This window comes from Typopeltis vanoorti, chromosome 1, assembly GCF_054136105.1.
Source record: "Typopeltis vanoorti isolate ZY-2024b chromosome 1, IOZ_Tvanoo_1.0, whole genome shotgun sequence".
In the NCBI taxonomy this organism is placed as follows: Eukaryota; Metazoa; Arthropoda; class Arachnida; order Uropygi; family Thelyphonidae; genus Typopeltis; species Typopeltis vanoorti.
The window spans coordinates 27,219,249-27,242,797 of NC_143549.1; the positions used below are offsets into that span (position 1 = coordinate 27,219,249).

Below are 23,549 nucleotides of genomic sequence, written 5' to 3' on the forward strand. Positions count from 1 at the left end.
AAATACTGTTTGTGCAAAACAAAAGATTAGATAATTTAATTTCTGTGTTTGTAACTGAAGTACTTTCTCTTCTGGCAGACGAACAAACTTCGTGTGGCTACTTAACAAAGCCGGTTATACAAGCAATTCCGAGTGAATAAGAGCCCATACGTTTGCATTGTGAGCTGTCCAACAAGGTGTGGAAAATCAAGCTATAAAGTGGAGCATGTTGTGTGTATTTAAGTAATTTTCCTTACATATAGTAATTTAACGGAGCGATAGATAGAGAACAGAGCAATACACACAGAGTCGGCGCTAGGGTCTTTGTCGCCCGCATGCAATGTCTATCTAAGCGCCCCTGTAACGATTCGGGCGTGTATTTTACGATAATAAAAATTTAAATTATTTGAAATTTCTTAAATAAATTTTGACAGAACAGCCACACGTTGGTTCGCTAAATGTAACGAAACGGTGGTGTTGACTAGGCAGGATAATCTTTCAAAACCCGAATATTCAAAAAATTCTCAAAAGTTAAAGTAAATTTTGATAAAGCCATTTCACTTTAATCGTTGAATATAATGATACAGGGATTATAGCCTTCTCATCGACCCGAATCGCTAACAAAATTAAAATGAATTTTAATTAAAGTTAAAATTTATTTGAACTAAAGTTTAAAAAATTCTTGCATTTTACAAGTTACTAAATTCTTAGTAACTTGTAAAAAAATTTTAATAATTTTTATAAGTTTAACTATCTTTTAGGAAAATAAAAGAAACTCAAGATAGATGAGAAAATAAGAAAAGAATTCAGAAATAATTAGAACATTTAATATAAGTATTCAAAAAATAACATCTTTACAGAATAACAGAAAATAAATTAAATATATTAAATTTGAAATTTTTAAAATTAAAATTTTAGGGTTTTTGATTTCATATTCACAAAATTAGAAATAATGGTCTTAACGTCTAATTCCGCACATATATCATTTTCAATAGCTATTAGCGCTAAACTAACAAGCCTTTTTTTTGTGACATACTTGTTCTTAAGTAGGTTTTAATCAATTTCAACTTGGAAAAGGAACGTTCACCGCTCGCTATACTAACAGGTAAGGTTGATAATATTCTTAAAGCAATTGAAAAGTTAGGGAAAGATAAATTATTGGACACAATAAAATTAAGAATATCGAAAGGGTTTTGAATATTTAAAGTATCCTTCCGAAAAATACCCCGGAAAGCACATAACTCGTCATATAGTTCTATTGCATTTACGTCTTTATTGTCGCCGTCCTTCAAGAGAATCTCTAAATCGTCACCATTTTTTCGTAAATCTTCGTTATTAATTTGCAGTAATCTATACAAGAAATTGAAATTATCATAATATGTTTTTAGTTGTTCAAAACGTTCTATTAACGAACACATTGCAACGTCTAGAAGTGTATAAAACACATTCACTCTAAATTTATCTTCTGGCGATTGTGGCGTTTCGTCATGAAGCTCGTAGTCAAATTGTCGTGTCTTCTTTCGTCGTCGGCCTTCCGTACCAGTTTTAAATTCTTGTTCTCCGTCCACTTCTTCACTTAGTTCTTTTGCCGTTTTAGAACTTTATAAAATTTGTATCCGATCGACACTCTTGTAAGAATATTTTTAAGTTTTCGATAGATTCTAAAGCAAGTGTAATGTTCATATTTTTGTCTTGAAGCATTTTACTGACGGGGTTTATTCTGTTAAGTAAATCATGCCCAGTTATAAGAGAGCAAATAAATTTGTAGTCCTTTATTTTAGCACATAATATTTGTGCTTCATGCTGAGTTTCTTTATTAAAATTTTCATTAATTATTTAAAATTTCGAAAAGTGCATCGTAAATTTCTCGTAACTGATATCATAGAGGGCGGATTCCCATCCCGTTTCTGATGGCTGTTTCAATGTTAATTTTTTTACCAACTTTAAAAGGATTGCCCAAGAGAATGAAAAGAAATTGTATATTTCTTGAATAATTGCAAAGAAACTAATTGTATTCTGCATTCACTTTGGCTGCATCCTTAATGATTAAATTTAGAGTATGAGCAGCACATGGCACGTAAAAAGCTCGAGGATTTTTGTTTAAAAGCAAATTTTGGAGCCAATATTTTTTCCCTTTCATATTTTCCCTATTGTCATACCCTTGACCTCGCATGTCTTCAATGGGAATGTTCCATCTTTCCAGTTGTTCCATTATTGTTGCACATAAACAACGTCCTGTGGAATCTGATATATCTGCAAAACCTAAAAAGTTTTCTCTGATCTTGACAATTCCATTGTCACAGGAAACAAAGCGAATAATAATGGTCATTTGTTCTGTTTTACTTACATCAGGTGTGCAGTCTAAAATTATGGAATAATATTTAGATTTGCGAATTGATAATAAAATTGTATCCCTGATTGCATTACTTAAAGTTTCCAATATTTCATTTTGACTGTCTTTACTCAAATAGTGTACTCTATTGTTTCCTTGTAGGGCCCTTTCAACATGATTTTCCATAACGGGATCAAACTTCGCAAACAGTTCGACTAATTATAAAAAATTGCCGTTATTCCTTTCATATAATTTATTAGATGATCCGCGAAAAGCTAAATTTTGGCTACCAAGGAATTTTATAATTTCAATCAAGCGTTCTAAAACACTCCAATGTTTCTTTTCCATTGAGTCTGGCAATCAATAGTAGTTTTGTTTTTTAAATTTTTATCAACTTCCTTCCATTTTAAGAAATTTTTCATTTCAGTTAAACTAGTCTCATGTATATTCAAAGTTGTACTTACATTTCTCCAATCGTTATAACCTTCTACAAGACTACTTGATTCGGTAGGTGCGAAAGGTTTGCAACAAAAGCAAAAAACAGAATTTAAAGTTTCGGAATAAATGAGCCATGTTCTTGGCACGAGCTTACCGTTTTCCATTTTTCTATTATAATACGTGTTGCCAAATTTATGGCCATATGTATCTCTGGGATATATTATATTTTTCTTTTGAACAGGCCAATTAAAACAACTCGTAATTTTTCATCAATATTTCCCCATTCACCTGATCTTCTAAATTTACAGAGACTAACAATGTGTTAGTTTCGTGGTCAACTACAACTAAATCTTCTCCTGTTTTTCACTTCAATCATGCGTCTTGTTATCTTGTTCAATAGTTGCAATAGTACTTTCATGCAAACTGGATGATGTGCACGGTTCTTCAACTCTGATTTCTGATGTATCGAGTTGGTTACAATCTGCATCACAATATTTTAATATTTTAACAAATTTATTAAGAGTCCCAGTTTGTTTCTTAATATCTGCTTCTTTCGCAGCATGACGCTTACGATTTTGTGCACCGAATAACTTTTTTTTTTAAATTTTTGATTCCATTTCTATTTTATACCCACAAGAAATTATTACACAACACGACACACAGACGAAATAATAGTCCGCACTTCGCTATTGTCAGTAGCCTACTGAGATGCGTACCATATGACTGGTTAACTAGCAACAAATGTTTTATACGAAAATTCGTTTCTGCACATAAAAACCGTTCACCATTTCACGTTAGATAGACTGCAGTAGACACAACATTCTGTAGGCAAGCATTTAGCCTGCTTTCGCTGCCAAAATTGTAACCAGCCGGCTGATCAAAGAGGCGGCAATATACAATTTTTTAAAATTTTTATTCGGTGTATCCGGCCTTATATATTTTAATATTGATCATTCTAAGAATTTTTTCATGATAAAAATTTTGTTTCTTAAAAATGAACTTATGAACGGTGCCCCCTTCGTAGCGCATTCACCGCATGCTCTGCATGCCCGCTTCCTCCGGCCTTGAATACATAGTATGTTATGCATTGGTATAAAGCAGTGGTCTACAAACTTTTCGCCGTGAGGGCCACATTGGGTACTTCAGCACTGTTGAGCGGGCCGTAGTAATAAAAAACTCTAGAACTAGATATATGAGTTTTATTGAAAGCAGATAAAAACTGATTACAGAGTATGTGAGATTAAATTATCGTATATTAATGACAACGAACACTATCACCAAATTTTTGCTAGTTGAAAAACGAAGTTTTTCAACCGAATATATCCGACAATTTACATGTAACTTTTTTTTAAATTTCGTATAACTTCGAGTTTTTTTGTCAATGAATACAAATCAGGAAATTTTGTTTTTATTTCGTTTTTTTTTTGCTCGTTAGTTCATTTTAACCGTATTTTTACCGATTTTTTTAAGTTTCTTATTTCGTGCGACATAAATTTTTTTGGTTGATAAAAAAGTTTATTCGGATGTAACTTTTTTATTTCCTTTTGAATTCTTTTAACTTTTTTTTCTTCGTTAGTCCATTTTAACCGAACTTTTACAGTCAGAAAGACCGTAACTTGGATTACGGTTACTTTTTGCTATTCGGGAATATATTTTGAATACAATTTTAATTAATGCATTTGAAATCTATCAACACCCCATGTTTTTTTTTGCAGATTCTTATTGAAAAATGAGTCCAATTTGCAGGCCGGATAAAATCATATCGCGGACCGCATCTGACCCGCGGGCCGTAGTTTGGTGACCCCTGGTATAAAGCATAACAGCCGCAAATGGGCTTGTAATTAAAAGAAATCCGAGGGGGGGGGGATTGGGGGATTGTGACTTATAAACTGCAGCAACTGTTTATCTACCAACCAGATGATAGTACTTTGAACTCTAGTCATTAGAATGAAGGTGGCAGAGAAAATGCGTAGCTCTGCTACTCTAAGAAGTCATTGTACCCACGCTACCATGACACGCTTTTGACCTCTCCGTAACAAGGGCGACAGTAGTATCGTATGGCACGCAACAGAAAGACACATTCCGTGTGGTAAAGTGGCGGCTTCGAGAATGACTCATCGTCTGAATTGCTTTTGCTGTTGATCCTTATTTTCGCAGTAAGCACCACCGCTACCACTGCTACCAGCGTTCTTGAAAATCAGTAAAAGTGGCCGATAAAGAGACGAGGAACAGCTGGGGGGGGGGGATTCTGGGCGAAGTTTCATTGCAGAAATGGGATGGTTAGTCTCGTAGCAAAAGCTTCCGTTGTTTATTGCAAGTCAAGTGAGTTTTGCTGTACTCTAATTTCGCTGTCACACGAGACAGCTTCCATTGTTTAGAGGGCGCTCAGTGAAGTACGGTAGTTTAACCTAACAGTACGAATACGATAACAGAAACAGTTTAGTTAGATTCAAGGTGGCTGTCAACTTTTCATTACTTCCAATTAAACAGTTTATTACGATTGTCCCATCATGAAACTTTAGTTTTATTTTATTTTTATTATTTTTTCGCGAAGTAGGATGGAACAAAACTTAATTCACTACAAAAAGTAACGCATTTTACGATATGAAAACGTTATCACTATAATAAATGTATATTAAGCTATATTGATAAAGAAAATGTTTAGTTTAAACATTCTATATTATTTTAATGCATCGTCAGAAAATTGATTTTATACTAGATTACCGAAATCATAGAGAGCTTGAATCATTTTTGATACAAGTTGCACTTAAGCCTACCACTCCACACAAGGCAACTACGGGCAAAGATATCCCAAGTTTCTACTAAATAAATTCGATTTCCTTTGCTCGGTTTTCAGTTGTTGATATTTATTATCCTTTATTGAAATAAGATCTCCCTTAACAAACTTGCGCCACCTTTCGAAGAGATTCTATTCTAAATCAGTTTAGTTTTGTATTCTTGCATTTTCTATATAGTGTTCTGCCAATATCCAAAGAGAAAATGCATTCTAAATATAAGAGAATTAATATCAAGAAGTTTATTTTCCAGTTTGTTAACTTGAAAGATATCACTTATGGTGGTGGACAGTAGATGGCGTTGGTGTAGATGATGGTAGTTGGTGCATTGAGTGGTGGAGACGGAGAGTTGTAGAGTAGGTGTCCTCCCTCGATGAGGCTTTAGACTCCTTGGAAGTGTCACGTAATAATAATAATGATAATAATAATAATAATAATAACTCTAACTGGTCTCTCCCGCACCTTTCTTCATGAGACCAATGAAGTACTTCCTTCCCTGCATTCCTTCTCAGTAGTACTCGTTTCTTCAGTAGCTCCTTCATAATTTCATGATTCATCCATTACTCCCCATCCCTCCACACTATATTTATTGTTCTAACGTAAAAGGATACTTAAACGTTCTGATACTTAAACCAAGTATCAAGAAATGATCTCGACCTACGTCGCAAACATTATTAATTCTCTGTTCTTTCAACCGATCATGCTAGACAAAAAAATAATCTGTTTCATGCGTTTAGCCTATTTTTCTTTTCTGCAGTGAAGTTTGCATCTGTGTCTAGCAACCTTTCATATCAGAACCACAATCCCCCCCCTCTGACATCTAGTAGATGACTTATTATATTAGTACCATTTTTGTAAAAAAATTATTAATGATATTTTATTTATTTAAGATTTCAAGCACATTTTCTGTGGCTATTAAACTGCTGTTTCGACTTTCTCATTTCTCTTTATGTCTGTTTGTTATTACACATCTACACGAGGTCCTATTATAAAAAATTTGCAGCCAGCCATGAGAGTTTTATGTCCAAAGTAATGAAGTCCTTTAAATTGCCTTATACTGAATTTTTTTATAAATTTATTTTTTATTTTTATGACAGTGCTAGTAATAGAAATATTTCAATATTTAATCGCGATATCAGAGGCCTGTGTAGCTCAGTGGAAATGATGCTGGCGTCCTCTGCGCTTGGCCACTCGAAGTTAGATGTAGGTTCAAGTCTAGTCACCGACTAGAGGAACTTTTTCTAAGCCTATGTTCGACCGGTTGCAGAGTTAGTCGATCTCTGGCACAGGCAAGCGGGTTTTTCCTCCTGTAAATTCAAGAAAATCGACCGTAGTACCCACATTATTTCAGACAATAACATATCCTGTTAGGGTTAGGCACCAAGAGATGGCAGCACTTGTTTGCTGGTCTCTTTTTCAGTAGCCGCCTATAATTAATAGACATGGGCCAGCTATCTCTGATTGGCTACCAGTGGAGATTGAACTGCCCACTCAGTCTCCAAAAGCTAGATACAGTATAACGGCCTCGCCTACTCCCTATTAGGGAATAAAAGGCGTTAGCTGGTTTATTTTATTTAATTAATCGCGATATCAGACGAAACAAACGGTTTCTTCTGAACAAATCTATGATGATATGATGCAGGAGTAAGGTGTAATTCGCAGTTGCTAGAGGCCAACTATTATTGGGGAAATTTTTCATTTCGTCATTTGCTACATAGAATCATGAGAACACAAGTCGTTAACGAATACTGCGGATTTGTGTCTCACTGAAGCGTGGTTGTTTGTGATGTCTTCAGCAAACTAAATAGCTTATGATATAGGACTATTTATTATTATCGTTAAATTTCTTGGAACTTCTTTTGTGTATTCCATCATTCTTTATTTGTTAAATCTCATAATTTCCGATATTAATTCCTGTGTATCAGAAAAATAATTAATACTAATTTTTATTTTATTTTGAAACATTTATTAATATAATTTTCTTCAATTTTACGTAATGATAATATTTATTTAAAATTTTAAATTACATTATCGCTGAAATTAATTAACTAATTTAAATGAAAAAAAAACAATGGCTGTGAGTTCCATAATGGCAAGTACTGCGCCAGCTTATTAAATCACCACAATATATGTGAGAATATGCCATAGAGTTAACAACAGCTTTTGCATATCTTTTCGACATGAGTTTCTCACTGGGTCAAGTTCCAAAAGATTGGAAAGAGGGTAAAATTGTTTCATTTCATAAGGGAGACCAGCCTGTGTGTCTGGAGTTGTGGTTAAGGTATTAGAGAAGTTAGTTAGGACTAAGATTCAGATTTGGATTGACAATAGAAAAATACTCTTTGGCGGTCAGCATAGATTTACGAAAGGAAGATCGTGCTTTAGCAATCTGCTTACTTCTTATAATAAAGCGACAAATGCGTTGGATAAGGGTTTTATATATACAGTGATATATTTAGATTTTGCAAAGGCGTTTGATCAATTGCCACACGACAAGCTGGTAATTAAATTGGAACGGATGGGGCTGAACAGTAGATTGGTTCACTGGATTGGAGATTGGTTGTCTGATAGGTATCAGCGAGTTGTCTATGGAGGAGCGATATCCCAGAAGTGGAAAGTTACTAGTGGTGTACCTCAAGGGTCTGTTTTGGGTCCATTGCTGTTTGATTTGTATGTAAATGATATTTGGAGAGATCTGAATGGTGATATGCAGTTGTTTGCAGATGATGCAAAGTTGGGGAGAGCTATCAGGAATAGAGCGGATGCTGTAGCTTTGCAAGAGGACCTGAATACACTGTCTGAATGGGTAAATAAGTGGGGATGTCAATTCAATGTTTCAAACTGCAAGGTTTTGAAATTTGGAAAACAGAGATGGGATGTAAAGTACACAATCGGTGAAAATATCTTGGAAGAGGTAGAGGACATGAAAGATCTGGGAGTGATTGTAAATAAGGAGCTAAAATTTCTGGGGACATATTACTAAAATTGTGAAGGCCACACAGCGGATAATGGGAATGATGCGGAGGACACTGACTTGTAGAAGTAAGGATGTTATGGTTCCTTTGTATAAGGCTTTGATCAGGCCACATATGGATTACTGTGCATGCACAGATCTGGTCACATGGTTTTCAAAAAGATGAAGATGTGTTGGAAAAAGTTCAGAGACGATTGACTAAGGTGGTTTCTGGAATGTAGAGTATGAAGACAGATTGACAAAATGCAATTTGCAGAAAAATTGGTGGATAGAAGGAGAAGGAAGGAGAGGATATGATCGAGACATATAAGCTGTTAAGAATTTATTACCAAATTAATGTCGGGGAGTTTTTGCACAGAATGGGTAAAGATAGCAGGAGAACAAGAGGTCATCCCTGGAAGCTGTATAAGGAGGCTGTGAGCAAGGGAGTGAGGAGCAGGTTTTTTGCATGGAGAGTGGTGAGTGATTGGAATGCACTGCCCGAAAGTGAGGTGAGCGCAGAGACAGTGAATATATTTAAGGCGCGGTATGATCAACTGTGTGTATAACAGCGGACCTCCCACGAGGAGTCTTTGACTCCACGGAGGTTTTTATAATAATAATAATAATAATACAGGCGAATTGTCATTTTTTTGCACATTTCCCCCTCTGTTACTTTGTGTGTGTGTGTGTGTGTGTGTGTGTGTGTGTGTGTGTGTGTGTGTGTGTGTGTGTGTGTGTGTGTGTGTGTGTGTGTGTGTGTGTGTGTGTGTGTGTGTGGTTTGCTGAATCCGCGAATGAGGATCTGGAATTTCAACAGGGGGTAACTTAGCCACACATCCATGAGCTAGTTCATGAGGTGGCAAAGTTCACAGTACCTATCGATATGGAACTCGCATCCGTTGTATTATTATATGAAATAGTATGATTTCCGAAGATGAAGCACTACTTGCTTGCATCGGATCGAATAACTCGGGGGAAGGGGATTATCCCCCCCCTGAACGATTGTCAACCTTTAGTATATTCGTAAGCACGATTGAAGGTTACACAATTAAAGCCCTCACCTTCCTTCATCAGACAGGGTTGGATGAACCAGCAAGCTTTCTTATAGTATTATGATTCCTATAAAACGCTTATTTTCTCATTTTGTTCTCTTTAAGATGTGACGTTCATTATGGTCTGTTTTTCTTCCTCTTCTTCTACGACATTATTTATGCGCAGTCACTGTTGCAGATGCCCCCCCCCTCTACACTCGGGTCCACTATCGCATCATTCTTACATCCTTTTCCTTCATATAACTGTTCATGCACCTTCAATTTCAACTTACATCTTTTTCTTTAGCGTTTTCCTTGTAATTTTCTGGTCGTAACTACGAAATGTGCTTTGCTTTTCTAGTAAACATCACGTATTCATCTCATCATCTTTAATTCTACAAAATTTAAGTTGTTTTCCATATATTCTGTCATCATGTCATTTTGGACAGGAGTGCAGGAATCTCAACATCATACTCTCGAGCATATTTCGGGTGCTTTTTCAATTCCAACTGTCTTACCTAGCACTCTGTTCTGTGCCTTCTCCAGATGTATAACACTATATCATATGCAACAGTGTTTTTCTTCTTTATATACTTCTCCATGAATTATCTAAACGTATCTATCTTGACCTCTTCTGTATTTTTTTTTTTTTAAATTCAAAGCTCTTTCCTATAACTTCATGGTATGTGAAATTAGCTTTATGCCGCAGTATTTTAATTATTACACTTCTGCATATTCTCCTTTTCCTTATAATAAACATTAAGGCACTATACCTTCTTCTTCAATCTTAGTTTACACAGAGAGAGAGAGAGAGAGAGAGAGAGAGAGAGAGAGAGAGAGATGATATAATGGTGGCATAAATTCTAGAGAGAAGCTTCATCGGATAGATAATCTTGTATCTTCGAAAGAGTCGACGAATCAAGAGGGGGAAAAAAAGAGTCCGAAATCTGGAAATTATGCAAGCGTATGGCGAAACACGAAATGGGAAGGAGTTTATTTATTCTTCATTTTTCCCCACTGAAGCTGATGTGACTATTCAACATAGCCTTGGAAAAAGTAATTCTAGAAACAACGAAAATACTGTGTCATGCTCTACATCATTCCTGGGGTATGCAGACGATATTGATATTATAGCAGAAAGTGTAGATGATATAACTGAACCTTTTATAAACATTAAAACCTCTTCCGAAAAAGTAGGTCTTAATATTAACCAAAATAAAACAGAATATTTAAAAGTATCTAGACATTATGATCTCAATAAGCCATCAACTATTCAATTTGCTGACATGCTATTGAAAAATTCAATACAATTTAAATATCTAGACTCTATAATAACTAAAGATAATAAGATCCAAACAGAAAGAAACTTTAATTCTTTCTGTTTGGATGAAAACAGAAAGTGGTTCACTTCAGCACCTCCTCTCATCTAAAAACCCGTCATGTGAATCTAAAATAAATACCTACAGAAGGCTAATTAGATCAGTCGTATTATATGGTGCAGAGACATGGAATATAACAAAAGCTGATAAAGATCAATTACAACGCTTCGAAAACAAAATCTTAAGAAAAATATTTGGTTCGGTGAAAGATCCTGTGACAGATGAATGGAGAAGGCGAACGAATAAAGACCTCTATGAACTTTATAAGATGCCACTAATAATAAATGAAATCAGAGCTAGTCGCATGAAATGGTGAAAAGGATAACAGGCTAGTGAGGAGAACCTTTCTACATCACCCAAATGGAAGACGTCCTAACGGAAGATCCCGCAGAAGATGGGTGGATAACGTTGAAATGGACATGAAAGAGCTGAAGCTGCAGCTTTAGCCAACTCCTTCCAAAACTGGAAGAAGTTGGCTAAAGATAGGAAAAAATGGAGAACTGTGGTGCTTGCAGCTAAGAACGTTACGGGTTCGTGAAGCTCAAGAAGAAGCTGATGTGATTGAGTGCAATGTATTGCCTGAGAGGGTTGTGGGTGCAAAGTAGGAATAGATTAACGAGCTCATGGAGGAGCCAGTTGTAACATGCAGCACGAAGATGACAAATGTGAAATTAACAGATAAATATAGCAAAGGGAGTTTAAATTTGTATGCAATTAAGGAAATCTTCGTTTATGATCTACTAATGGTTTAGTTTTTATTGAGAAACTTGAGATTCGAAAAATGAACTGCGACCTAATCATAATAACAAACGTTCGTTGCAGATACAGAATACTGGTAAGTAACAATGTAATAAAATATACATGTAGAAATAACAGAACCTTCGTAGCTAGTCTGTAATAAAGTACCACCCACGGCGGGAAATACCTTTCTTCGAATTTCATCCACGCGAAAAGTAATCTTCATAACGACTTTTCAACTGAAGGAAAGTCAGTCGGTCGTATACGGACGGGTATTCACTTCTACAAATTGGATTTTTCATCTGCATAACAGACAAATGGGCCAGAAGAATACACACCAACTATAAATATTAATATAGATCACAGTATTAGTTTGCTTCGACTGTAATTCTAAACAACAACGTAGAAATGGTAGGGTGATCACTATCAATACGAATTATATAACCTAAAAATTTATCTTCCGTTTCCTAGGAGAAGAATTCTAATCTGTCACTGAAATATGAAGACTGACGAATTGAGTAGAAGATATTAAGCATTCGGGAAGTTACATCATGGTCGCAGTTCAAACAGTAAGAGTGAACTGCTTCCTTCTCTGTGGGACGAGTTAATTTTTCTAACCAAGGTTCATATAAGCCAAGAAATCTTCCTTGAAGACAGACCAGATGTAGCATCGCGATAAAATAAAATAAAAAATGAAAAGAAGGGATTCTTCGAATGTGTTCGGCAGTTATTGCTTAAAATGAAAGGAACGAATATATATATATATTTAAACACGAAGATAGTAATAAATGAAAGTATTTACTTATTTTCCACCGCCTGCTGAAGATATAAATTAACATAACATAATATAATGTAATATAACAAAATAGAATAATAAAGGTCGTGATTAATTAAAAAATATACAAAAAGTAGCACTACCTGGCGATATTTATTCATCTGTAACATATTTTAACGTGATTGAAAACCTTCAGAAGGGCGCAGTCTATTTAGATTTGAAGTGCAACCGACGAAGATATTTATTTGCCCTACACGATTTCCATCAAATGGTTCCTCCAGTTTATGTTTTGGGTTTACAGGTAACGGTTTCGAAATCAAATATATTTTTAAGTTAATGTTTGGCATTCCTAAGAAAAGATAGTCAAAAGAAGTCAAAAATATAGCAAAGAAGTTCGAATTCGGTCAATCGTGTCGATTTGTGTGTTAAACTAGCTTAAACATGGACAAAACAAAATAAACTTAGATGTTCTTATCTAGCATACTGAACCCAGAAATATTAATTACGCAACATGTAACTAAACATAGTAAGTAAATTACCACCGACGTTGTAATCAAGTGTGAAGCTGTTATTATTATCATTATCACAAATATTCTGAAGGCAAAGACATATCGAGGGAAAGTTTTTAACAAACAGTTATTACAACAAACTTCGAAGTCCGCATTCTGAAACTTAAACTCATTCACACTCTTAGCAATACAATTCCAACAGCGCATTCTACTCGCCAATACTCTCCAGGTAACACTCATTAATTCACCACTCCATTGAGCTATTTCTAGGAATGTCCCTAATCATTGGTTCGCTGTATAAATATTTCTCCCATATCCGTGGGTTTGGGAGAAATATCTCTCAACAGATTAAATGGTGGATATTTCTTAACAGATTAAAGGTCTCGGTCATATCATCCCCTTGACTAATTTACATGCCTTTAATTTGTCCTCGTGGAATCATTTGTTTACCGTTCTTTACACACTCCCCAAAGCATTTTTTTTTTTTTCAAATCGCATCCTGAATCCCCACGCATTGGCACTGACCACCATCGCCTTATATCTACTGATACATGCCCGCCTTTCTTGACTGCAGCAATCCTTGGACTTGCCTTCACTGTCTTTTCCATATGTCCCTTGAATTTCAAATTCCTTTCCTCCACTTCCTTCAGTATACTTTCATCGTTAAAATAGTTTTCCAACTATGGAATCCCAAATTTCAAAAAATATAAACTTAGCGCCCTTGAAACCCAGTATTTTCATTCTTTTGTCCACCTTTTCAGCTTATTGAGATCTTCCTGAAAGGCCAGTATTAGTAAGACTAAACAGTAGCTTTACACCATCTGCAAGAAATAAGCAAATCTTCCTGCAGTCCAATGACAATATCATTGACGAAAGAGCGAATAGTAATTGCCCTCGTACAAAGCCTTACGGATCCTTAAATTGTAACATTTCTTCACTTTGACAGTATTTCCTTATTGGCTATTAAACAGACAATTAATAATTCACTTTATTAACCTAAATATTTAAACTAACACTTAACAAATATCAAATGCTTTTGTAAAATTTAAAAAAAAAATATTTGCAGTATATGCCACTCGTCAGCTGGGACCAGATTACTGAAACAGCAGCATCCATTCACAAATCATGCTGACTTGCAAAAGGCGTAGTACCTCATTTGCCCTTGTCTCTACAGGATTTCTAGTTTCTTCAAAATATTAACATCGAGTGAAGAAATATAAACAAGAGTATGGTTTCGAGCCTCCTCCTATTATTACTCTTATACAACAGCGCTATCTTACCTCCTTTCCTCTCCTCAGGGACTTGACCAATTGTGAAGCTTTTTTTTTGTTGTTCAACAGCGAAGTCACTGGCCCCGACAGTTCCTTAACACACACTCCTTAAAAACACAGCGAAATTTCATTCACTCCTGCTGCCTTGTACATTCGAGAATACCTTAGTATTCTAAATATGTTCACTAACTTCTAATCTACCAACTTTTACCGTCCGTCTGGAAAACCAGCTTCGCCAGAATGAAATGCTTAATGAATATTCATTAAACAGCTTTACTTTGTCACCAGCAACGTGTTGGATTTCATTCTAGCATGGTTGCTATCATCCGCATTCATCAGTCAACCTACAGGTCATATAACGTAGTTTTAGTTTCTTCCCATATTGAAAATTTTTTTTCTTCATTTCCTTTCTGTACTAGTTGACTTTTCTAAATTGAGCTTTATGAATGGGGAAGACGCATAGAATTTATCCCTAGGCAAGAAGATCTTTCCTTTTATAAACTGTTTGCATATAAAAGGAAAATGGTCTAGTTTTAATGTGAAAAAAAATAAAAAATAAAATAAATAATAATAATCTTGAACTTATTTAATTAATAAATGAGGAATATTTCTGCCGACTCGAAAATTATACTCCATCTTATTTAAAGAAGAAACAAAAATCAAAGAAATGCGATCATCTGTATCGGAGGAAATCTTTTTTTAAAAAACAAGAGTAACCTCCCTCAAAACATAATCAGCGAATAGAACTACTAACCAGCTGGGCTAATGGGTTTGAGAATTCTGCCGTACGAAAAAGCCCAACCAACTACTGTTTAAAGTGGCCCCGAGTCCTATTTCGCAAATCATCCAATTCCAATGTATCTAGGTCAAAGTTAAAGCTGTAAAAATCCGAAAATTCAGTTGAAATGCCTTTATAAAGGTTAAACTTGCCAAATAATGCTGACTTGCAAAAGGCATATTACCTCATTTGCCTCTAAATGATTAAAGAATCATATTCTTCTTTAATCATTTACCTGAGTGTAAGTTGAAATGCCCGAAAACATAACAGAACGAAGTTGTCTGCTCAAACGAATGCACAACGCGCTTTCATATGAGCAGTCTACAAACCTAATTTTAATTTTTATCATGATATGAGCACAATTAATTATGTTACAATTATGTGAAACAAAATCTCTGACGTGCAGCAATTTAAAACTAAATTTCGTAATTATCGTAGATCTGTTTGTGCATTATTTTGTACATGAGGTGCCGAATATAATTTAAAAGGCAAGATCCAATTAGTTGCCCATGATGCTAGCTTATAATAAACTGATATTTTGGGCAAGGGAAAATGTGAGAGGTTGCCAGTTCAATATAACAAAGTGTAAGGTTATGCAACGATTTATGTAAGGTTATGCAATGCTAAGGTTAGGCCTGAAACGATTGAAGATTTGAATTAAACTGATGCCGATTGCAATGCTAGAAACTGATGAAGCTAGGGATTTAGGAGTGATGGTGTACAGGGATTTGAACTTAGGATGATATATCGCAAAAGTGGGGAAAATACTGTAGTTCAGTACTCACTTAGATGTCCAAAAACACACTGCCAAGCAGAGATGACGATGGGGTTATTATCATTCGTTATTAGACTTTGGTTCATCCGCATTTAGACTTCTGTGCTCAGATTTGTTCACCAAGATATCTTGGTGATGAGGAAGTGGAGGAGAGGTTTCAGAGGCGAACGATCACTTATCAGGTCTATGGAATGCTCCGTTGGAGGATCTAAGATTTGTGAGTTACAAAACTTTGTTGATAGACGAAAGAGATATGATAGAAACATATAACTTGCTAAAGTGATTCTATAAAATAGAACTCTGAATGAATAGATGTAGGAGAAAATTTTCAATACATGACAGGAGGAGAGAAATAATAGGAATCAACATTTAGAAGTTGAATTGTGATAGTGGAGGAAATGGCTTGCTAAGGGAAGTTGTGAGTGATACAAGCCAATGAGTTTAAATAAGTCGAGTATTATATTCACATAATACTCGACTTATTCATATAATAAGTCGAGTATTATATGAATAATGATTAATATGAGTCTTGACTCCATAGAGATATTCAGTTTCTTAATAATAGTCAAATTCATAAATAAATATTAACTTCTTATTTATCAAATGAAAAGTTACTTACAATATGAAACTTTTAATTTATAAATTACTGAGTAAATAATTACTATTAGAAATGGAAATAAATCCTACATTCCTTTTTGATTCCACAAAGGGAAAGAACTGTTTTGGCTCCTTACTTACTGGAAATCCGCAGCTAGCTCATTTTCACCCTTAGTCATCACCGGTAACTGAGTTCATACCTACTGATAGTTGGAAAACTTACGGGTGATAAGAGTAAGGCACACGACTTCCAGCATCCGATGTTTGCTTACCCTCGGAGTATTGCTATTTGTAAGTGTGCTCTAAGCTCGATGTTTCGAAGTTAAAAACTGGAGTTCCGGGAATAAAATCCTGCTTAACTGCTAACTTAGTCGATCACCTGTATCGGTGATCGATTAAGTTAGGAACTGGTTGGGGTGGAGAGAGGGAAACCTATGAAACTTTTTTCCTAGGGGGGGAAAAAAAAAAAAAGAAGTTCCAAGTTTCTTTTTTTCTTTTTTTTTTCGTATATCGTACCTGGTTGATAAATAATAATAATAATAACTTTTCTAATTTCATTATCGGATGATTATCATTCAATAAAGAAATGGAAAGAAATCTTCTTTCAAAGAGAAAATCAGTCGCTCCTGAAATATGTTCCTGATTTTCAGGCCTACTTGCAAAGCATCATCTCTAGAGTGATGCAACTCATATGACCATCGTTTGCAGCCTCGGCATAGCATCGTTTTTCTCGAATCTAATTATCCGCGTTCCTGATAATCGGATATGCCTGTCAAAACACCCCGAATTGGGCCAAACATTCCACGCGTTTATGTCCTGACAGAGGCACGTGCATTCATGGTCACTCTAAATAATATTTACGTTATGAAGTGATGACTAACACCAGTCTCTCTACAAAAAATTTAAATTACTTTTTGTGAAAAAAAAAAGTTTCTTGGATGTCATACTGACATACAAATAAAGTTTCCATTATTAAAAAAAGAAAATTTAAGTCTTGATAAAAAAAAAAAAAAACCTATTGCGCGTTTCTGTTTTAAAAAAATGAAATAAAAAAAATGGATTTGTCAAAAACATCAATTTTAATATTAAGATGATTATTATTACTTAGGATATTTATTTCATTTCATACGATGATTTGTAAAATCAGCCACTTTCGGAACTCCTTTTTTCTTTCTGTTGGCTTACGGTCACAAAGATCCGAGTTCGAATCCATGCAAGGGACCTTTACGTACAGTGCAGTTAGAGTTGCGGGATGAAAAACGGGACAATCAGGTTTTTCAATCTTTGTATTTTTTTTTTAATGTGACTCCAATCCTTAGTTATTTATTTGTAAACCTACAGTACATTCGTACAGTGGTGGGGACAAGGATTTTTTTTTTCTATTATTAATTTTCTATATTTTACTTAGTGTAGAAACCCTGCTTTAGAGACCAACCATGGCATTTTTTTCAAGCCACTTCAGGCCTGCAATAAGCAGGGCAGTTGCAATAAGCAGCCTCACACCGGGCGATTAAATTCATCTCCCATCTAAGACAGTCGCAAACGTCCATGCCCACAGCGGGAGTCGAACTCACAGTCTGTTGGTTGTAGAGTAGATGCGCCAAACACTCGGCCAACCAGGCCAGTCAACACAGTGTTATCCACCCGTAGCGACCACGACGTGGGATTAAAACTATCACTATCAGTACTACCAAAGTAGTATTCACACCAATAAAGTGAGCTTTCATTTACACTGTAATACAAAGTGATTGAAGTTATAGAAAGATAACAGAATGCAATTACTGAGTGATTGAGCTCACTCTGTGGTCTCCTCACTTTCAGTCCGTAACAGTATTACTAGTACTTTTCAAGTGTTGTTGGATCACTTTATGCTTCAAATGTAATTTTTGATCGTAAAGGAATTCAAAAATTGCAATTAACCGATGTCATTCAATAATTTTAAACTTTGGACAGCTTAAGAAATTTGAAAAGAGAAAGCTTGAAATGGGATCACGCAAAGGAAGGCATTAAAGATCCTCCCATTCGCATGTTTCTGAATATAGACTTTATATCTCATTAACAGTCAAGAAAACAACAAAATATTGAATGAACTTGCAAAGATGAAAAATCACACCTGGCAAACGAAGATTGATCTCGCCAAAGTCGTGTGATGAAACCAAAAACTAAATAAATAAAACCATTAGCAACTTAGCTCAAACTACAGAAGTACTCTCTCAGGTATCATGTCCCATCTCATATTTCGCTCTAACGTGGAGCCTATTAAAACATTTTATCATAGTGAGTTCTCGTTCCCCAGCATTGGAACCGGCCGATCATGTTATTGTACGTGAAACCTGACAACACATCCTCACGATTATAAGAAATTTAAACTATAATTAATAAATACTCGTGAATAGGATGAGTTTTTTTAACTCATCCCATTTAAAATAAAGCCAATTTCGCCTTACCTCGCTCAAGGGAGTGAAAAACGGAACAAAACTGTCTGAGGGCAGATAATAGAGCTCAACGTTTCAAAGTTCCGATCGTCCCAGAAGTCGAACGGGGCAAGTTAAGATCACAACCTACGCCTTGATCTGACAGTCTTACAGCCGCGCGAACAGGAGACAGGAAATCCGCGAGCCAATCAGCACAAATGACGCTAACTCTCCTCTCAAGACGCAGCAACTGTCAAGAGAACCGCTGGAAATGACCTATTACCGACCAGGGCGGGATGTTAAACATGACCTCTGCCCCCGAACAGTGGTTTTCTTTGAGAGGGATTTATAAACGTAAAGTTAGGCAGATGTGATGTCCTTTTCAAGCATAGCACGTCCTACAGTTGCAGTACAGTTCGATGGCTAATATTCAACGAGCCGACATGTTCGAGGAGTTCTAGCTGATCCAAGAAATTTTAATGAGCAAACTTTGTCAGCGCACTGCATTCAAGAACGTCTTGAATGCAGTGCGCTGACACTTCTCCAACAATTCTCTCTTTCTTTCCTCCAAAATTCGATTTTAATACTCGTCGAATTCACTGTAAGAAGATGATAAATATGGAAAACTAATTCATAACCATTCGCACTCTTTTGAACTAAATTACACCTGCTGGATGTTATTATTATTATTATTATTATTATTATTATTATTATTATTATTATTATTATTATTATTATTATTATTATTATTATTTGACACCTTTAGGGAGTCCAAAGACTCATCGAGGGAGATTGTGTCAACAGCATCGAACGATTGGTCCCCTTCCAACTACTACCGTGTTATGCAGTAATGCGGTTCCTACTGGGCCGAAACAACGTGGGTTTAGAGAAAGAACGCGCCAAGGGATCCAGCATTAATAATAGCATATGAACCCGAGGCGTGGCGAAAGTGGCGCCCGCCACGGGTGCAACTAGGTTTGGGGCGCAAAACGTAAAAAATGTAAAAAAATAAAAATAAATAAATAGATATAAAAGTCCGCTATTTTATATTGTAGTTTTAAATTTCGGCAATACGTTGCTTTAAACACACAAATTCTGCAACACACTGCAACTCATTTTGATGGGATTAATAGTATTTAACATATTGCATTTAGTAAAATTTAACTTGTTACATTTAAATTTTTCAAAATTTTTGTCATTTTTGGGGGGTTAGGGGGCGAAAGTTACACTTGCCCACAGTCTCTTCATACCCTCGTTACACTACTGCCAATAACAACAACAATAAACACGAATCAAGTGCAGAATATTAAAAATATACACCACTGCAGGAAGAGAATGCTCTTAGGTGGGGGATAGGGAGAAATGCATTTTGTTTACATCAGATTCCTGGATGTGTAGCACTAATGCTGTAAGAACTACTACGCACATATCATCGCGTATATTTTTATTGGTTTATTTTTAATCTACAACCACGAGAGAGAGAGAGAGAGAGAGAGAGAGAGAGAGAGAGAGAGAGAGAGAGAGAGAGAGAGAGAGAGAGAGAGAGAGCCGGGGGGGGGGTTACTTCTTAACTGCATACAAGTGTAGTTTATTAAATTTCACTTTACGTATCTATGCAGAAAGGATCAAGCCAATTTTATAAAAATATTTAACGTACAAGCTATTTTAGAAAGCTAAAAGAAGGTGGGCAAAGTCGTCGAATTTCTTAATATTATAACGCGAGGCTTTAAGAATTAATCCGACTTTTTTATTTATTTATTTTTTATTTTTATTTTTGGTATATAAAAAAAGTAATTGAAAATGTGTGTGAAATGCATCTCAGTACAGTATTTGTAAGTAATGCTCGATTCGCCCTGCCAAAAGAGAATGCATCCATTATACTAAACTCTCTCTCTCTCTCTCTCTCTCTCTCTCTACCTCATTCTCCTTCGAACGTGTATGAAGACTTCTCGCACCTTCATCAGGGGGAAAGGATATGTCAAAAACTTCAATGCCGGAACATGAAGACTGTTAAACGTGTGAAGCTACACGGCGCTTCTGAAGTAGAAACTTTTATTTAATACCGTGTTGGACTTCCTTTTTACAGCACATATGCAGTTTCTCACAGATTTCTTAAGGTGTTATATTACTTCTATCAACAGCATACCATGCGATATTCACCGGTGACTTTGCTCCAGGAGCAGTTTTTCTAACATGTCCGATACATTCTCAGTGGCGTTCAGATCTGGGCTCTGTGATAACCGGGAAAGATAATGAAAGTCGCTGTCATGCTCTCTGAACCCCTGCTGAACAATTCCTGCGCAATGGACAGTAGCATTGTCATCCATGAAACAACCTGGATTAAAAGTTAACATTGTAGGATGGATTTCATCGCAACAATGTTCGGATTTCTTTGGAGGACACCCGGACCTTTCAGCTATATCAGGGGACCGTTCCGTACCAACCAAACATGCCCCACACCATGTCCCCACAACCAGAACCTTGTGTTTACAAGGCGAACTGGGTTCGTTGCTTCATGGGATCTCGTCAAATTCTCTGCTAGTCGTCGGTACAGAACTATTCGGATCTTGTTTTTTCCAGTGTCCAGTTACGGTGTTTCTGAACTACCTGTAGACGAACTCTCCGATTCTTCACAGAAATCTTGTTTTTCGGTATAGGCATCCGACTATCAATACCGATCCTCTTCAGTTCCCTGTGTATAGTTCAGTGATATATGGATCAGGAACAGCCTTCATTAAATGTTCTGTGTGTCGATCGATAGTGATCTCTTTCCTGAGAGTCTGTCTTAGGACTACAGTTACGCCTCTTAGACGAGCAAGGTGGATTATTTTTCTACTGATTAAACACCCGGATATCTCAACTTTTGAGAAACCAGTCAGCTCTGCTGTTTTCAAAATCGTGGCTCCAGTTCAGACGGGCACCCCATAATAAGCCCTTTATCGAATTCTGAAAGATCCTTTGTTTTTCCCATTGTGATTAACATTATTGATGAATATTGACCAGCAACATTCTTAAATAGTTGAAATTAAAACATCTGGCGACGCACGTGACCAAGGATTTTGTAAATACGCTGCATAAATGAAGGCATTCATCTCTCATTCTACTCCAAATTCTCAGCCACTAAATTCCCTGTCTTGGTTCTCAAAATTGTGCCAATGCTGTAAAAGAAAAAACTTCTGCATACTACGAATGGCTCACAACCAAAACTCCAGATGTCCACTTTAAAAGAATCCATTGTAAAAGAATCATCACCGAGTTCAAGTCTGACTTTGGGAGTGCCAAACGCTGAAAACTTGCCTCCTGCCCAAAGGGTAGTTGCTCCTTTTGGTTCCTTGCCAAGGCCATTGGACACAACTTCTGCCCACCCAGGTTTTCATTCCTCTCATATCCGAATAGTAATGTAGTTACTTCACCTAAAGAAAGGTCAACTTACCAGAATCACTCTTCTTTTCAAATTACTGCTTTGATGACCTGGGAAAAGTTCCCACCCCACTACCAAAAATGGCTCCTTTCATGTCACTCATAGTCTTCTAACAAAAAGAAATCCGAAGAATCCTCAATAACCTGAACACAATCAATGCATTTGGTCCTGATGGTATCCCACATTGTGTTAAAAATTGTGTCTAGGAACTAATACCTATCCTGTATAGCCTCTTCAATCCTAACAACGTGGAGGCAGATTCACATCCAACCCATCCAAATGAAAGGTGATAAACGCCAACCAACGAATTATCGTCCAACTGCTCTCACTTCTGTTCTCTCTAAAATTATGGAGAAGGTCATCAACAAACAACTCTTGATCTAGAATCATACCAAGTAATCAATGACCAACAGCGTGGATTCCGCCATGCGCGATCTACAGCGGATCTTATTTACACCACTCACCTTTGGACTCAGGCCATGGAGGAATTTGGAGAAACTCACGTGGTTATCCTCGACATTTCAAAGGTATTATCGGGTTTGGCACAGGGAATTACTTAACAAACCTCCATCCTAAGATCTGCCTTCCTCACTCTGCAAACGAATCGCCAACTTCCTCACTGATCGCTCTACGTGTCAGATTTCCCGACCAATCCAAGAGTACTCCACGGTTCTGTTCTTTCACCCACTCTCTTCCTCTTATATATAAATGGCCTGCTCTCTCAGACGTCCAATCCTATCCAGAATATAAAATTTTTTGCTTAATTTCTGAATACTTCTATTTCTTTTTCCACGGGATAAAGAGAGGTCAATTCTTTCTGTCCCCACTACTAGGGACAGAAAGAAATAATAGGTGATCTTTACTGGTCTTATAATAAAATAAAATAAAATAAATAATGGCGCTAAATTATTCTTTGCGCGACACATCAAAAGTTCCAGCTCCAACCTGTAGAGAATGCAACACCTCATGTTTTATATCACATTGCATGGATAGCATCCGACACTAATATCGTCTGCTTGTTTGCTTGCTTGAATATAGCACGTCATCAAATATAATAATGAATGCGTCCAAATAAACAGTCGACTTATATTTTATATTTTTTTAAATAAAATAAACTTTCAAAATTGGCGACTTCATATTGCAATTATGTAGATTTTCCAGTTACGTGTAATATAATCCCAATCAAATGAACAACAAAACAAATAACTGTTTGCTTAGGAATCCACGTAATTATATAATTAGCAAAATGTATTACTTTGAATTAATAAAACCTCATCGATAATTGAAATGATCTGTTTTATTATCAAACGATGTTTATATATGGGCAAGAGGAATAGAAGAACAAAGGAATCTGTTCACAT

General features: G+C 36.0%; 1 protein-coding gene across 1 annotated transcript in view; it reads right to left on the minus strand.

Moving 5' to 3' along the window:
- The window catches only part of LOC150109853 (caveolin-1-like), a 105,545-nt gene extending 86,552 nt beyond the window's left edge, over positions 1–18,993 (minus strand). Inside the window, exon 1 of the mRNA XM_090415367.1 lies at positions 18,801–18,993. The gene's annotated coding sequence lies outside the window, so the exon portion shown is untranslated. The remainder of the gene's footprint in view (positions 1–18,800) is intronic.
- Positions 18,994–23,549: the final 4,556 nt, after the last annotated feature.